General features: G+C 35.5%; 1 pseudogene; it reads right to left on the bottom strand.

Moving 5' to 3' along the window:
• Positions 1-10,847: 10,847 nt before the first annotated feature.
• On the bottom strand, positions 10,848-10,980 carry LOC116870325 (annotated as a pseudogene).
• Between the last annotated feature and the right edge of the window lie 2,349 nt (positions 10,981-13,329).

Raw genomic sequence — 13,329 nt, 5'->3', positions numbered from 1 at the left:
AATTCAAAGAGAAAGACGTGAGTCATTTTAGGAGCTGATGTACAAAGAACGAAATGTGAATTTTGAAAGACTGAGTATCATGTCAAAAGCACTTTTTCAAAGCAATTAAACTGGGCTTTTAATGATATTGCTTAGACATTCCAGAAAAAAATGTGTAACAACTGAACTAATTCTTATAAAATGACTTTGAAATCCCTAAACTCAAATATAATCTCATGGAGTCATTATTTGTGATAAAGAATTAAAATGTTTTATACCTTCATTATAAAAAATAGTGGAAAAGAGAGAAGGAAAAAAAAGCTTTATTATGGGTTGCAAAATTTAAAACCTAAATTGATCATTTTCATTATTTCAAGAAATTTTTCCCCAGAGTTATTTTAGCAACAACATCAAAGTCAGGAACCTAGGTTCCTATAAACAAAAGAGTTTACAGGAGTTTAATTGTATCTTACTCTCCCTTTCTTCTCTGTCTCTTAATTTTCTCAGTAGTTTCTAAGGAATGAGAACCATTCCCCATGGAGAGGAGAGTTCCATGGAGGTCTGATGATGATAATGATCTTTGTGAAACTGAGAGGCGAATGTTGTCCACAAAGCTGTGTGTAATGAGGTATCTGGGGAAAATTGTGCTGCCTTCTGTTGGGTGTCCTGAACCTAGCTAGTATTATGTTTGTTTGGGGTGTATTGTCTTCTGCATATAATCATGGGGCTTTTGGAAGCAACTTTTCTCTGGGCTTCCTGCCATGGCAGAGAGCACTTCTTTTTTCCTTCCTTGTTTAATGATATCGATGCATCTATTTTCATATGGTTAGTGGCAACTCTATAGCCTTAAAGTTTGGCAAGTTACATCATCTTCATCAATGTTTTCATTAAACATGTCTTTAAACTCACTACTGCTGAAGGTTTGTTCTGATTTAAAAAAAAAATTAAAATAAAATAAATAAGTAATCACAGATTTATACCATGAAAAAAGATGATAAATTCTTTTTAACAAACATGTATAGGCTATACTGTCTGTGAGCTACAGCAGGACTGCTCAGCCCTTTAATCTCTTAGAATTCTCATACATCTAACTGCTAGTTTTCATACTTTCCACCCTCTGGGTCCCTGGCAAAGGGCAATGTCTAGAGATTTTATGCTCACATAAGTTAAAAATATGCATGTGGACACACCTTAGGACATGTAGGACACTGTAGAACTTTACTGATAACATGAACTGATGTGTTAATTTGTAAAAGCTTCAAATCTCTAGGTTAATATAGCTTTGTACCTATCTTACACAGCACATTAGTTTGGGCTTGCTAATTAACAAAATAGAAATGATCCTGAGATGGAAGCAAAGGGTGGTATTATACAGTGGGAAAGGAGCCTCCTAGCTCAGTACTGTCATTTTTCTTCCTCAGATGAAGTGTTTTTTGACATCAGTAACATGGGAAAGAGATTATACGAAATATTCGTATACAGATTATTTAAAAAATTGGCCATGCAGCTGAGACCAATACTATAAGTATCAAAGATGGAATATATATATATTTTTTGCAGGATAGTTATGCAAGATGGGGCTTTTTACCTTGACCATTATAGTAAAGAGAGATTAACAATTATATTGAAGCTACTATAGTTTAGACTATCTTTCTTATAGCAATGTACAACTCTCTCAACTTGCTGAACTCATGGGGGCACCATTTTCATATAATTCATTCCCAAAAGTATGTCCACAAGCATATTCCCTTTAACAAATGGTGTATAACATATGGGACAGGGAAGAAACACTTAGGAAGGATGGGGAAATGATCATCTGAATGTCTGTGCTTTATGCATTGTACTTTAGCTGTAAAAAGCAACAATGAGCTTATTATAATAGGCTTATAATTTATATGAATGATTTTTAATGAAAACATGGAGTGATATTAAATAGCACAGTCTATACTGGGAAAGTGAACACAAGCCACCAGGCAATATTGTAAACATGGTAAGCAATGGTCAGGGGAGATGACAAATAGAGTGGGGGAAAAATAAAATCAACACTGACTCTTCAATAAACATAGATAAAATATGATAACTTTTAAATTAAAAAAATAACGATACTTAGATGGAAATGACATATATAGATATTTTGTAGGTTCCATAATTCTTGCTGGGAAATTGAAAATATTTCATTGTATTTCTTTCTGTAAAAGAATACATTATTCAGGCTGGGTTTTTTGGATATGTATGTAATTACCACCACCCCCCTCCCACACACACAGACTCCCAGTTTGAAGGCCATAGGTCAGAGAAACATACAAGGATGTGGAACGTTTTAATACGCATAGTCAGGTATGTTAATAACAACAACAAAAAAATGTGTGATGAGAACCTCTACATAGTATAAGGTCTACAAGGCTCCCTGCAGGTCTGCAGTCTACCGAGTTGGACTTTGAAAAGCTCAGGCAGAGTTTGAGACCTCTTCACCAAAATATTCTTCTCTTCTTCCTGTGTAAACAGCTTGGCTACATTTCTACACACTTGAGTTCTAGCTAATGTGCACGCTTTCTGGGACTTTCTCTCCCTGATCCACTTCTGTCAGTTGAAAATGGAGAGCTCCAAGATCTTATGGTCGCTGGAGCTATAGGAAAAGGGGAAACCAAACTCCTGAATCACCACATGCAGAAAACCAGCCACTGACCAGAAACGTTATTTGAATACTGTCAATGAAAAACAAATTTTAACATTTAATCTACTTTAACCTTGAGGATTGTTTGTTAAAGCATCCAGTGTTATCCAAGCATCTACAGGAGACTAATAAATAACTCTCCACTTTCCCCTATTCAAATTCAGAGTGAATTGAGATATAGACATGGGAGTTAAACAGATGGTGGTAAACTGTTGTCCTTATTTATGGATAAAGCTATTTCAAGGGGTGCAGTGCAGCATTCAGAGTTGATCCCATGAGCTTCCAGAGACATAGGGATGAGTGACCCTGATTCTAGTTCTGAAGTTCTGTTGTAGTTCTAAGCACCCATATAAACTTCAGGGGCTGAGGATGATTAATAAGGCCTGTTGTTATGCCTAAATGCACTGACCTATACCATACCCTTTAGTCAAATTGCATATTGTATAATTGTGATAAATGAAATGTACCAGACCTCAATAAGCTAGTCCCTAGCATCTGCCTAGACAAGCCCCAAGGAAGAAGGGCTCAAGCTGTGAGTACAGGGGCACACTTTGATCGAGGTGTGGAGCTTCCTGAGTTGTGAGGTAAATTTCACTTCTTCAGAAGTTACCATCCGCACTAAGGACCCAGCTTTTGAGACATGTTCATCTGTTTGCCATCAACTCAAATGTGTTCCTTTCTTCTGTAGGCTTCAATAACTAAGTTTTATTTGATTTTCCCAGGTGATTTGCTCACTCAGGTGCTTATGGGAGGCACTGTAGTCTTGTTATAAATTTGAACTTATTATTGACACTAGTTAGAACAAAAAGACACACGCAAGCAGAGATGGATCGCCATGTCTTGCATTAAAAGCAAATGAAACTTAAAGTCCTTTTGCAAGTTTACTGGGTTTGGTTTGTTTTCCTATAATTCTCTGAAATGCTTTGATAACTGCAGTGGTGAAGCAAGTTTCTGCTATTTGTTAAAGCCATCTAAGCAAAGTGATTTTGCAGCACACTGATCTAAATAATGTGCATAGTGACTAATAAAATGATGCAAATGTTGCACTTTGTAGGATCTTTGAATGCCTTTGTCCATTTCCTAGTTGACTGTTCTTAAATAATAAGCTTCTGTCATTCTCACAAACTATTTGAGTTTTTTAGCTTAAGTACAAGGTCATTGACCCTAGTTGCAAAATATCTTTGTTACATCAATTGTTTAATTTTTTCCCCTTGAAATCAAGAGTAAAATAAACAGACACACACACACACACATGCACATACACACATGCTAAGAGCTCTAAACAAACAAACAAACAAACAAACAAAACAAAAAACAAAAATCACACACATACCACCGGAAGAAACATTAGGATTTGCTGTGGAATAAAAGCTTTAAATAACACTGAATCCAAACTTTCTGCAAGGCTCTGCAGATTTTTATTCATTATTCAATCCATTAAAAAAAACACCTTAGAATAAAAAGCAAACACAATAGAAACTAAATGAGATAGTCGCAAAGAACATCAAAAATAGTAATTTAAGTTCCCATATGATAGCAAGCTTGTTCAGAGTCTAATTTTGGTTCTTTGGGTTCTCTCTAGAATCTAATTCAGTTTATATATGCATTTGTCTGTAGGGAGTGAGGGATAGAATTAATTATCCCAAACACTGGGCACCCACTCCTCTAATATTTCTTATGTTAACACACAAATCTGTTCTCTTCAATACTATTAGACTGCATTCAAATTACAATACAATTAGAGATCATTAGCTCTCTCCTTTATAATCAGCAATTTTCACAGTCTTCAGATAGACATGAACCTCTGATACATTCCTATTCATCTTACACTTTCATTTACTAGAATGTCAAAACAACATATTTTTGTATCATTGCTATTTGATTTAGTTTTTTGCAAGCTGGCTGGTAGAAGACAATTATGTCTCCTAAATATCTCTTCTCCTTAATCTTGTTATTTACAAAGATAGAGAAAGAGATAGGGAGAGATAGATACAGGAGAAGAAAGGAAAAAAAGGAAAACACTGTAAAATCAGATACTTTGGTTCTGTAACTTTTATTTTATGCACAAAGAGGTTTATTTATGAATTTCAAAATATCACACTGAGGGGGAAACATGCTAACTTTTTATTATTTCTTCTGCATTTTATAAAGGAAATGTATAGAGAACAGATTTTTTTCCTGAGATATTATACTCATGCACTTTAAAGATTAAGAATACTCAGTCTGCCAAACAATTGTTATTTACAAAAACATGTTTTATTGGTTAATTTATCTAAATTCAGTTAAAGTTTCTTTCAACTTACTGTACTTGTAAATTTGTATATTTACATTTTGTGGTAATATGTTTAATCTGGTGCTACAATTCTAGTGTCCAATTGGTTTCATTCTGTTTCAATTTGTTTTATGGTTTGCCAGAATGTGCTTATGGAAGGTGCTCTGAGTCATGAAAATGAAATTATAAGCAGGCTAGCACAAAACTATTTTTTTTAAAGATTTTATTTATTTATTTGACAGAGAGAGATCACAGATAGGCAGAGAAGGAGGCGGGGTGGGGGGAGCGAAGCAGGCTCCCTGCTGAGCAGAAAGCCCAATGATGGGCTCGATCCCAGGACTCTGGGATAATGACCTGAGCTGAAGGCAGAGGCTTAACCCACTGAGCCACCCAAGGGCCCTGCACATAACTATTTTTTTAATTATAAACGGCCTGAATTTTAGGAGACTGTTCTCTCTCTCTTCCACTCATGCAACTAACTACAAGAACCCAGAGGGCACTCACTGTTCCACACAGAAAGGTAGTTAAACAAACGATGGCCACTTTTTCAGTCTCATGCAGAAAATAAGCGCTCTCAGTCACATGAATTCTCTCTAACCTATTTTCCACAAGGTAGCCAGAACACTCCTTCACAAACACACATCTGAACATGCCAATTCCCTGCTTAAAAGAATCACTTTCAGTTGTCACGAGCACATTGTTTAGAACAGAATATAGGATCAAAAATAATCAGCTGAATATTGAATGCCCCCAGGATAAAGTCCAAGCTTTAATCTATCTTCACTTACCAGTGTTCAGTGACCTTTTAGCTTTTCATTACTGATCATCACCCACTGTCACTAAGGTGACATTAGCCCACTTCTACAATATTTAGCAGGAGAAGACAGGAAGAGATGAGGTAATTGCTTCAGCATTTAAATGTCTCATCTCAGAAGGGACACATGTCACTTCTGCTTATATGTCATTGCCCAGTACAAGTCACATGACTGCCCAACTATAAGACAGATGGGAGATGGAAATGCCCAATACCAGGGAACACCAGTCCTATGTGTCCAGTGGCTGAAACACAACAGAAATTTCACAAAACTACTTAACGATTAATAATCAGGACTCATTTGACTGCAAGAAACAGACACAAACTGTTCAGTAAGGAAGAGGAATTATTAAGTTTTTTCACAAAATCTGACGAAACTCAGGGGTACTGCTAGGCTTTTATGTTTCATCAAGAGATAGACTTCTCATCTTTAGATGCTTTTTCTACTGACTTCCAGTCTCTGCCTCCCCAGATTTCTGTCTTATCCCTCACACCAGCCTCTGACACAGTTAAAGAGGTCGAATTGTTGCCACATTCAAGTTTCGAGTTCTCCTATTTTGAATCATATTGTCTCTCTGTCCCAAGTTCGAGTAATAACTGAAGGGCTCTGCTTCCCACTTTAGCCTCCTGGACCTATTACATCTATGGGAATTGGGGTAATATGGTTGATGCGGCTCGAGTGAAAAATGATTCTTTGGACCAGTCACCACATCCAGGAAGCCGAGATTAAGCATTCTGTGATGCGACTACAATCCTTATAACCTGGAACTCTGAGGCAGTTTCTGTCCTTCTAGAATGAGAAACTAAACATGCAAATGGTCACTGGCCATCCCATATGTGAAAATAGAACACTGACCCACAACAGCAGCCACCCATAGGTACCACATCCTCTGTAGCATTTAGGTCCCAGTTGGTAAGGAATTGCTTGATAATGGACAGCTTCCCTGGTTTTTGCCACCTTGCTCCAATATAGAACCAACCACAAAAAGCCAGTTATATGTCCTAACTGATCATACAGAATGCTCCACTTTCGGTTAGCCTACCTTCTGTTCCCTCATGCCAACAGTCTCCAATCAGGGCAAACAGGAAGCTTTCCATTTTTTCCTATCACAAATCTTTCCCACTCCCCTGCTTGCCTTTTAGTCTCTGCCAAATGCCAGTAATGGTGGCCGACTTCCTGGCTGCAATCAAGATCTGATAAATATACTTCACTTGTTCTCATTTGAGAGGTTTTGGATTATTTTTACACTATTAAGGAAAACAGCCTTTATGCTAAATGCACCAAATTATGCAATGACTTTATTTTTACATAAATAAACATTGCTTTGGTCCCTATTTCTAAAGAATGCCCCCTTTGACTTGAAACCTTGGGATTGCTTCTAAATTAGTAGAAATTTCTGCCTTCCTCATTCATTTTCTTTTATCTCATTTGTGTACTATCTTACAGATTCTCTACATGATAGAAACATTATTCTCCAAAGTAACACAGTGTATTTAAACCCATGGTATTACTACTTATGACGTTCTTTTGTGATCTGTATGTCATATTATTAGCAAAAATATGTTACTCTTAACCTGATATTGTTCTTTCCCTCCAGGTTGAATTATAACCACATATTTACCTGAGAGTTATCCAAACTCTCATCTTGTCCAGACACAGCTAACTTAAATGGCATAGCTTCAATTAATCCTGATCTCATATTATTTGTTGACAGTTTCTATCTTGAGTGGGTTTAGTAAGGTAACGTAGCTTTGGATATGCTATTACTTCTGAACACTCAACTGCCTAAATAGTTGAATTATTTCTTGTAATTGGAACATGCAGCCTTTCCTGAGTCAGAAGAGAAAGGGAGAGAGAGAGAGGGAGATGGACATTTATATAGTACTAGGATAGTATTACTATACAGGTAAACATTAGGAGTTGTTGATTTTGTAAGGTAGGCTCTTCATTTTTCACTATATAGCTGCAGGTAAATATATATTTTTACTGGGTGTGGCGCAAAAACAAGGAATACTGTTATGCTGAAAATAAAATAAATAAATAAATTTCAAAAAAAAAGAATGTACTTGATTCTTTAAGAATTATGTTATTAAGTTAAGAGACACTAGTTAAAAACACACTATTAAAATAGAAATAGAATCTAAGGTTAATTCTCTGCGTATTTACTGCAGGAAATGCTGCTCTTTGTGGAATGCTTCCAAGTAAACAAAATGCCCTTTTGTTGTCCGGGTTTCTTTACCTTTATGTAAAGTTACTTATTTGAAAGAGTTGTAACAATGCAAATATTCTTATCCACTTGTAAAGCATAAGAAAGTATTCAGAAATTATTTAAGTGTTACAATTTATATGACAGTTCTAATAGTTGCCAACTGAGTGCCTAAATTCATATAAAGACCTTTAGCAACGACACTACACAGACATAACCAAAATACTAAAAATGACTTGGAATCAATGTTACTAAAATACCAGTGTGACAGTTTGTGTGGAGAGGACTATAGTAACAAAGTACCTTATCTGCAGCCTCTGTCACCATACCACAGATCTGGTAAGTCTGTAAGGGTAGAGGAAAACTAAACCAGAATCTCTGGCCCTTTTAGACACCTACAAATGAACATTATACAAACACCTAAATCCCAAAGATAACATATCTCTAGATTATTTGTAAATGACCAGCCAAAGAACCTAGAAGGGAAGAAAGAAAAAAAAATTTCCATCCCTGCAAGTCCTATCAAGTGGTAGAAAAACTATTTTCATTAGTAAATCCTTTCAGTGATTTTCATCACTGTCCTCTTCTCTGAAGTGTGATTATCCTTATAGTCTGAAAGAATAGAAAAGGTAGGGAATTTAATCTTGTGTTCAAACAAATCTTATCTGACCTTTCAGAAAAATTTTGTCTCCCTTGGTCTATGGTGCTTCTATTATGTGCTTCTCTTTCCCTTCGGGTTTTTCCTCATGAAGTTGTTTCTGGGTGATCTATAATCAATCCTTCAGCACTGTGTTCAGTTTCTAAAATGTGGCCAGAGAACGATATAACAATCTCTTAACGGAATTATCTACATAACTAACTTAGAATTAGAACTCAGTATTGAGATTGTTGTAGGACACCAGATTCAGTAGAATTTTAAAATGAATTTGGAGACTTTATTCTAGAGAAAACAAAACTGGTTTGATTGCTTTGCCACTTCCTAATTCAATCTGAAGTTTGCTAACCCCTCAGATGAAGGGAAAAGGATTCTGGGCTGGTGGATAATTTTAACAGGTTTTCGAGGGTCGAATTTGAATAACTGTGTCTTAATTCTTCCACTTCGTTTTTTCCATTCTTCCTTTCAAAGAATTTCTCTCCCACAAGGTTTTCCTTGTTTTATATTTCAAAAGAACAATATATCTCAAACTTCTGAACTTTACTTTGATTCTTTGCCCCGGATGCTGAAATCATAAGGATGTGAAACAAAGGGGAGATTCAAAACATTCATCTCCATGAGGAAAAAAAAAGGGGGGGGTGCCTCAGTAGCTCAGTTGGCTAGGTGTCTGACTCTTGATTTCAGCTCAGGTCATGATCTCAGGGTTGTGAGATTGAACCCTGCATCAGGTTTGGGGCTCAAGGTGGTGTCTGCTCCAGAATTCTGGAGCAGAATTCCCTCTCTCCCTCTCCCTGTTCACTCTCTCTCTCTCTCTCAAAACAAATAAACAAACTTTAAGAAAAAAGCCATATGATTCTAATCACCAGGTAACCAAACCTTTTTGAAGTGATTGCTTTTTAGATTTTTACATTAAATTCTTTCAAAATCTTGAAATAACTAATTGAGGTATCCATGGACACATGATTATAAATTAGTTTGAATGGTAACTCATTATACTTTTTGTTATAATTCTTTGAAGAAGTTCATAGAATTGAGTGACATTGTCATAATAAAGCCCCTCTATTGCATCTACTTATTTCTGAGAACAAGATCTCTCAGAGCTTAAATCTATAAAGATGAGAATATCAGAATAGGTATAATGCTGACCCAGTCACATTCTAGCAAAGAGCAAGAGTCATTGATGGAGATGTAAATTTATAGAGGAAACAATTTTTAAGAGATTAATTTTCCCCAAAATTCTTTTTAAGTTAACTGTACTTCAAAATCTGTCACATGTTTATATTTGGGTTCAAGTTTTTAAGAAATAATAACTAAATTATAAGCCAAAAAAACCATAAACCTGGCAATAGAAAATTAAAATTATGAATGATTATATTTTCCTTATTATCAATACACAGCTTTCAAAAACTAAAAAAAAAAAAAAAAATCAGTTTAATTGGTAAATGTTTTGTAGAGAAAGTGCAGTGCCATGAACTCTGTAGCTGATTGCTTTCAAATGGTCCATGAAGGCCTGAGTGGTGGCAATCAGGGAACAGAAACCAAAGGCTCTTCTGTGTCTCTGAATCATAAAACTACCAGGGTTTTTTATAATACTGAAGGAAGGGAAAGGGACCTTTAAAATAACAGGTATTTAATTTCTTCACAAATTAATTTAGGTAGGGGCAGAGCCACATTTAATTTTATTTAGAAAAGTAAGCAATGTGGCATTTTGCAGCTGAGCCTCGTGAAGAAACTTTACACCTTTAACACTGTGGTTTTCCAGGTCCTGGGGATCGTGACAGACTTCCCACCTGTTGATGGATCACAGGCATCTCCTTCATCACGATCTCTAATGAGTCACTAGGAAGACTGTTAGGTGGTGAGAAATGACCACCTCGTGGAGAGGCAGGGGTTAGAATCCACAAGTCATCACTGAAGGTATCATCTTCCTGACATCTTTTTCTGAGAGCCCGTTCTCTCTGAAACTCCCTTTGCTTGAAAATGGTTAAATGGACAGTAACTTTACAGGTGTCCTCTATCTTGTCTTCTCAGTTGAAGAACTTTGAAAGTAGTCTGAGCATTGTGGAATTTTATGTTTTCTCAATAGAAATATTTCCTTGCAAGAGACGTTAAGTGTCTTCTTAAACAACACTGAAAAGCATTATCTGTAGTTCTGTAGTTCTAACAATTATCTCACTGAGAGCATTTGAAGGTAGTATGCTTTTCCTGTGTTTATTTTTATTTAATATAGCTGTCTGGAAGGATAGACTGTAACTTTCAGGAAGTGAAAAATTGGATATTGATTTGTACTACTGCTGTATCCATGCATTAGTTTTCAATTAGCTGTAATTGTGCCTTGGGTAAACCTCATTGGCTACTATACTGTCAGTGTACAAAGCTTCAGTACATTAGATCCTGGGGAAAGCAACGGGGTATAGTACCAAGAATAAGGACTTTGAGTATGAATAGTAGCAGATGTGGATCCTGATTCTTTGACCTTTTTTGTTGTTGTTTTGTTTTGTTCTGTTTTTATTTAAATTCAGTTAATTAGTATATAATGTATTATTAGTTTCAGAGTTAAGGTCAGTGATTCATTAGTTTTATATAACACCCAGTGCTTATTATATCATGTGCCCTGCTTAATAGCCATCACCCAATTACCCCTATCCTCCATCCCTTCCCCTCCAGAAATCCTCAGATTGTTTCCTATGATTGAGAGTCTCTTATGCTTTGTCTCCCTCTCTGGTTTCATCTTGTTTTATTTGTTCCTCTCTCCGTCCGCCGCCATTTTTTTTTTTAACTACTTGGTTAATTGTTATGTAATTGACATTCTACCATTTTAAAAAATTGCCAATTTTTGAAGATTAGATAATTTATATTTATATCAAACATATATGTATTATATTATTAACATATATTCTGGCAATAGGTCATCAAAGGGGTGGAAATCAATATTAAAATGTAATAATTTTGAAATTTAATTATTCTTTTTAAAATGTTCACTTATTTTATTTTAGAGATAGAGAGAGTGCACGCACACATGAATGGGGATAGGGGCAGAAAGAGAGATATCCTCAAGCAGCCTCCCCACTGAGCTCGGAGCCCAACAGAGGGCTTATTCCCAGGACCCTCAGATCATGGCCAGAGCCAAAATCAAGAGTTGAAGCTTAACCAACTTCAACCAAGTTGAACCACCCAGGTGCCCTGAGATCTAATTATTTTTATCATAATAATAATAATAATTGACAAAAACTAAATTCTTTCACATTATAAGAAATAGTATAATAGAAAAGAGCTTGGAAAATTCGGAGTTCTCTGACTCTCTTCTTTGTGCTTGTTCTTGTCTCTTTTAAATAACTGAGTTGGATTTCTTCAAATTATTTTAGAATCTGACATTTTGGTATTTCTCATCACAGGAATCAGTTTATTCTTAATCTCATAAGATATATTTTCTTTGATGGGAAATCTAAGGAAATACTATTGGATTTCTAATTCATCTTTACAGTATGGGTCTCCTTTATCCTGAGTCACATTTACAAACGTTCCTCTTCTTTTTAAAATTTGTGTAGATTTGTGTAGATTTAGTACTTTTAGTTGTTATATATGACTAAAATGATACAACAGAAAGGCACTATTACACCAAACTCGTTATAATGGTAACCTTTTAAAAGAGGAACATAAATTTTATCCCTTATCTTTTTCTTTCTTTTTTAAAAGTTTCTATTTAAATTCCAGTTAGTTAACATACAGTGTAATATTAGTTTCTGATGTACAATACAGTGATTCAACACTTCCATACAATACCCTACGCTCATCATAACAAGTGCACTCCTTAATCTCCATCACCCATTTAACCCAGTCACCCACCTTACCTCCCTTCTGGTAAACATCAGTGTGTTCTATATAATTAAGAGTCTGTTTCTTGGTTTGCCTCCCACTCACTCTCTCTTTTTACCCCTTTCCTTGTTTGTTTTGTTTCTTAAGTTACATATATGAGTGAAATCATAAAATATGTGTCCTTCAATGACTGACTGTTTCACTTAGTATAAGACTCTCTAGCTCTATTCGTGTCATTGCAAATGGCAAGGTTTCTAGCTCTATTCGTGTCATTGCAAATGGCAAGGTTTCATTCTTTTTGATGGCTGAGTAATACTTCATTGTTTATGTTTGTGCGTGTGAGTGTGTATCTTCATTATCCCTTCCTAAATCAATAGACATTAGGGCAGTTTCCATAATTAAGCTTTTGTATATAAAGCTGCTATAAACATGTATCCCTTTGAATTGGTTTTTTTGTATTTTTGTGTAAATACCTAGTAGTGCAATTGCTAGATATGTATCCCTTATCTTAAATATGTTTTGACATCTTTTATGTTCACCTACTTTGAGTGAGTAGATTATAAAAGCAGGTGTTGGTTTAGAATGACCATAACCTCACTGCTTTGGGTTAACAGCGTGATTTCCTTTGGGAAATAAACAGTTCTTCAACCACAAAATGAGTGCATTTTAACACTATGTAGCTTACCAGTATCCCCTTGAGCTTGAATACACATTATGAAATTTTCAGTGCCTTTCTAAAGGTGGTTCAGGGATCAACTCCAGACTAAGTAGAGAAATTGATGTACTATTACTAAGTCATAGTCACAGATGTTGACTTTAGGTCTGATTAGAATTAAAATTATGCATCTTCATAATTATAAAGTTCTAGGAGAATAAAGTAGCATTTCAGATACAGAGATACAGATATAGACA

Source organism: Lontra canadensis, unplaced genomic scaffold, assembly GCF_010015895.1.
Source record: "Lontra canadensis isolate GAN:19392208 unplaced genomic scaffold, GSC_riverotter_1.0 scaffold22, whole genome shotgun sequence".
Classification (NCBI taxonomy): Eukaryota; Metazoa; Chordata; class Mammalia; order Carnivora; family Mustelidae; genus Lontra; species Lontra canadensis.
The sequence above is the reverse complement of the archived record's forward strand: the minus strand, read 5'-3'. Positions and strand labels throughout refer to the sequence as shown.